This window comes from Oncorhynchus nerka, linkage group LG24 (assembly GCF_034236695.1).
Source record: "Oncorhynchus nerka isolate Pitt River linkage group LG24, Oner_Uvic_2.0, whole genome shotgun sequence".
NCBI classification, from domain to species: Eukaryota; Metazoa; Chordata; class Actinopteri; order Salmoniformes; family Salmonidae; genus Oncorhynchus; species Oncorhynchus nerka.
The window spans coordinates 85,306,914-85,312,802 of NC_088419.1; positions in this window are offsets into that span (position 1 = coordinate 85,306,914).

A 5,889-nucleotide genomic window follows, 5' to 3' on the forward strand; every position below is an offset into this window, starting at 1 on the left:
CAGTACCCTCATACACACAGACAGGACAAGGATATTATGGTATATACAGTACCCTCGTACACACAGACAGGACAAGGTTATTGTGGTATATACAGTACCCTCATACACACAGACAGGACACACAGATGTCTTCAGTGTGAATGGCCACAGACACAGTGCAGGAGACACCAGAGTGAATGTGACACTCCGACTCCACACCGCCTGACCTTTCGCAGTTGCCACAGTGACAGTGGTTTTACGCACACAGGCCTGTGATGCTGTGCGGTGGTTCTTCTGACTGAGCTGATTAGAGAAACTAGCTTTAGTACCGTCAGGCTTCATATCGTGAGAGCTAGTCAGCCAGAGGGGGGGGCTATGAACAGATGTGGTTCCTCAATACATCTGGTGTCCTCCATGTGATGCAAACGGTCTGGCTGTGGTTGGTTATCAGGGGAAGGGTTGTGGTGTAGGGGTTGGGGTTCAGGGTGGGCCTGTTTTAGGACTGAGGTGGGTTGCTGCTTTGATGCACTGTGAAAGAGCACACAATGGAGTAATTATAGTTCTCCTCTGATTCTCTGCACCCTCAGCGTGGTCGTCAGAAAAACCGGAAGCATCCGGTTTTCAATGGAAAAAGAGAAAATGCCTGAAAACTGGATGTGTCACGAACATCACCGAAGGTGGCTCCCCTTCTTGTTCGGGTGGCGCTCGGCGGTCGTCGTTGCCGGTCTACTAGCTGCCACTGAAGGTGGCTCCCCTTCTTGTTCGGGTGGTGCTCGGCGGTCGTCGTTGCCGGTCTACTAGCTGCCACCGATCCCTTTTCTTTTTCGTTTGGTTTTGTCTAATTGTTTTCACCTGTTCCTTGTTGGGGTTTTTGGGTGGGTATTATTTCAGTTTGTTTGGCCCGCTTGTGTTTGTGCTTGTTGCTATGTACGTAAGAGGTGTATTGTTTATTGTTGGGTTTTCGCTGTCCGGGTTATTGGTCCTTGGGTTGTGTTTGCACCTGTATTTTGGCTTCACCCATTTGTACGTGTTCCTGTTTTTTTTGGACATTAAAGCGGTTTTCCCTCGAATCTTCCACTCTCTGCGCCTGACTCCACACCCATCACTCTTCAAGCGTTACAGGATGCTTCCGGATTCTTCCGAACCCGTTCAGGTTTCTTTCACGCCTGCTTCATTAGGTTAGCTTTTCTAATGATATAACACAATATATTGTGTAAGTTCCGTTTTTATAATTTCTCTCAGTTGAGTTAGAAAGGATTACTTATTAATTATTTACCATTAAAGTATTACTTAAGTAGTTTTTTGGGGTATCTGTACTTTATTTTACAATTTATATTTTTGATAACTTTTACTTCACTACATTCCTAAAGAAAATAATTTAAAATAAAATAACTTTTTATGCCATATATTTTCCGTGACACCCAAAAGTACTCGTTACATTTTGAATGCTTAGCAAGTCGGGGAAACGGTCAAATTTGACTGCCTCTGATCTGGCGGACTCACTAAACACAAATGCTTAATTTGTTAAGATGTCTGATTGTTGCAGTGTGCCCCTGGCTATCCATACATTTAAAAAAAGAAAGAAAATGGTGCCATGTGGTTTGCTTAATATAAGGAATTTGAAGTTATTTCAACTTTTACTTTTGATACTTATGTATTTTTAAAACCAAATAATTTTAGACTTTTACCGAAGTAGCATTTTACTGGGTGACTTTCACTTTTACTTGAGTCATTTTCTCTGTAGGTATCTTTTAACTCAAGTATAACAATTGAGTACTTTTTCCACCACTGCTCTCGCACACACACACAAATGCACACACACATACACTGTATGCACACACACACACACACACACACACTGTATGCACACACACACACACACACTGTATGCACACACACACACACTGTATGCACACACACACACACACACTGTATGCACACACACTGTATGCACACACACACACTGTATGCACACACACACACACACTGTATGCACACACACACACTCTATGCACACACACACAAATGCACACACACACACTGTATGCACACACACTGTATGCACACACACATACACATTGACGCCACACACACACACTGTATGCACACACACACACTGTATGCACACACACACACTGTATGCACACACACACACTGTATGCACACACATACATACACATTGACGCCACACACACATGCTCACACACCTAGAAACACACCATCACACACGCACAAACACATTCACCTGTATATGCTGCTGCTGCTACTATTATTAGCATCATTATTTTTTATTTATCCTGCTGTCCAGTCACTTTTCCCCCTGCCTACAAGCATGTATCTACCCCTACTACCTACATGTCTTTTACCTCGTGTCTTTTTACATTTGTTGTAAAAAAAAAAATTATTTATGTAATTTTTACCCCCTTTCTCTCCCCAATTTTGTGATTATAATCTTGTCTCATTGTTGCAACTTCCCAACGGGCTCGGGAGAGGCGAAGGTCGAGTCATGCGTCCCCCGAAACATGACCGGCCAAACCGCGCTTCTTAACACCTGCCTGCTTAACCTGGAAGCCAGCTGCACCAATGTGTTGGAGGAAACACTGTTCAACTGACAACCGGAGTCAGCCTGCAGGCGCCCGGCCCGCAACAAGACAGAATGGAAGCATGATCTGATTTGCCGAAGGAAGGGCTGGGGAGGGCCTTGTAGCAGAAGGAAAGGAGACTAGCAATGATCCTGGGTCCGTGTAGCACAGATGTGTAGCGTTTTCTTCAGATTTCCTTTATTAAAGTCCCCCACTACAATAAATGCGTCCTCAGGATATGTGTTTTCCAGTTTGCACATAGTCCAGTGTAGTTCCTTGAGAGCAGTAGCGGTGTCGGCTGGGGGGGAATATACACGGCAGTGACAATTACAAAATAAAATTATCTCAGGAGGGAATGCAGATGGTGAGGAATTCCAGATCGGGAGAAAAGGACGTGAGATCATGTATGTTACCACAATCACACCATGAGTGTTAATCAGGAAACAAACCCCTCCGCTATTTTTCCTGGGGAGTTCTTTCTTCCTGTCTGCACAACCGACGTTGTTACGTTATAGCCTTATTCTAAAATGGATTAAATAGTTTTTTTTTTGTCATCAATTTACACACAATACCTCATAATGACAGAGCAAAAACTGTTTTTTTAAGAAACTTTGTTGTAGCACATTTGGCAGTGATTAGAGCCTTGGGTCTTCTTGGGTATGACTCTGCAAGCTTGGCACACCTGTATTTGGGGAGTTTCTCCCATTCTTCTCTGCAGATCCTCTCAAGCTCTGTGAGGTTGGATGGGGAGTGTCTCTACACAGCTATTTTCAGGTCTCTCCAGAAATGTTTGATAGGGTTCAAGTCCAGGGTCTGGCTGGGCAACTCAAGGACAATCAGTGACTTGTCCTGAACCACTCCTGCATTGTCTTGGCTGTGTGCCTAGGGTCGTTGTCCCGGTGGAAGGTGAACCTTCACTCCAGTCTGACTTCCTGAGTGCTCTGGAGCAGGTTTTCATCAAAGCTCTCTCTGTACTTTGCTCTGTTCATCTTTCCCTCGATCCTGACTAATCTCACAGTTTCTGCCTCTGAAAAACATCCCCACAGCATGATGCTTCCACCACTATGCTTCACTGTAGGGATGGTATTGGCCAGGTGATGAGCGATGTCTGGTTTCCTCCAGACGCTTGGCATTCAGGCCAAAAAATTCAATCTTGGTTACATCAGACCAGACAATCTTGTTTCTCATGGTCTGAGAGACCTTTAGGTACCTTTTGGCAAACTCCAAGCAGGCTGCCAAAGGCCTTTTACTGAGGAGTGGCTTCCGTCTGTCCACTCTACCATAAAGGCCTGAATGGTGGAGTGCTGCAGAGATGGTTGTCCTTCTGGAAGGTTCTCCCACCTCCACAGAGGAACTCTGGAGCTCTGTCAGAGTGACCGTCAGGTTCTTGGTGACTTCCCTGACCAAAGCCCTTCTCCCAGATTGCTCAGTTTGGCCGGGTGGCCAGCTCTAGGAAGAGTCTTGGTGGTTCCAAACTTCTTCCATTTAAGAATGATGGAGGCCACTGTGTTCTTGGGGTCCTTCAATGCATCACACATTTTTTGGTACCCTTCCCCAGATCTGTTCCACGACACAATCCTGTCTCGGAGCTCTACGGACAATTCCTTCGACCTCATGGCTTGGCTTTTTCTCTGGCATGCACTGTCAACTGTGGGACTCTATATAGATAGGTTTGTGCAAATCATGTCCAATCTACTGAATTTACAACATGTGGACTCCAATCAAGTTGTAGAAACATCTCAAGGATGATCAATGGAAACAGGATGGACCTGAGTCTCATAGCAAAGGGTTTGAATACTTATGGAAATAAGGTATTTCTGTTTTTTTTTTGTAATACATTTGCAAAAATGTCTAAAAACCTGTTTTTGCTTTGTCATTATGGGGTATTGTGTATAGATTGCTGAGAAAAAAATGTAATCAATTTTAGAATAAGGCCGTAACGTAACAAAATGTGGAAAAGTGAAAGGGTTCTGAATATCTTCCAAATGCACTGTACTCGGAGGCGGTGGATGGTATGCACACCACCTGAGTCTGACTAGGTCCCCACTGCCTCTCCGGCATCGGCATTTTCATGCAGCCCAAGGATATACAGTATATTATGACACTAACTGTGTGAGGCCGGCCAAAGGCAGATACTGATGATATGGGCCCTCTTCATGAGTGAGACAAATGGGTGGGACAGAAGGGGAAAATATATTTCTCACACACATGGCAATCTATCAGTGAGGTAGGGTAATGTAACAGGCTAGCAGCTAGCATTGAGTCTCGCTGGGTGCAGTTGGCGATCATAATTGAGTGCCTCAAGCAGCAGCACGGTAAATTGATTGTGAGACGGAAAATAGGTCTGGGCTGCAGGCTTGTGCAATGTGTGCAGGCAAACAACAACAACATTTTACTGTGCTGGAGGTATTTAATATTCAGCTGTTGTATATGTTCGCTGAGTAAACCAAACATTATGAACACCTTCCTAATATTGAGTTTTTGCCCTCAAAACAACCTCAATTCGTCAGGGCATGGACTCTACAAAGGTGTCGAAAGCATTCCACTGGGATGCTGGCCCATGTTGACTCCAATGCTTCCCACAGTTGTGTCAAATTGTCTGGATGTGTTTTGGGTGGTGTACCATGGGAAACTGTCAAGAGTGAAAAAAAGCAACGCTACAGTTCTTGACACAATCCGGTAAGCCTGGCACCTACTACCATACCCCGTTTAAAGACACTTAACTATTTTGTCTTGCCCATTCATCCTCTGAATGACACAATCCACATCTCAATTGTCTCAAGGCTTTAAAATCCTTCTTTAACCTGTCTCCTCTCCTTTATCTACACTGACTGAAGTGGATTTAACAAGTGACATCAATAAGGGATCATATAGTTGACCTGGACTCAACTGGTCAGTATAGTCAGTGTATAGGCCTACTTTGGGAATAGCTGTAGTTGTTTTATGATTTAGTGTTTGGTCATGTAAAGTATTTAAAGTAGAGAACTTGAAGTCATACTCTTGTAGACCTAAGAAGTATATTTCATGTAAATATTCATCCCTGCGCCATCTTCAATTACCATGTTTGACTGTAGGTTTTAATCATGAAAGATTCCAGGCATTTTTTCCATATTTAAATAACTTTCTCAGAATAGCACCAGAACAGTATATGGATGAGTGCATAGAGAGCATTGTGAATTGAAATTCGTGTTTTCTTTAAGTGATTTTGTTCGGCAAAGAACATAGAACAAAAATATTTCCTTTAGTGGCATAACGATCTATTCCATCTATACTACCGTTCAAAAGTTTGAGGTCACTTAGAAATGTCCTTGTTTTTGAAAGAAAAGCA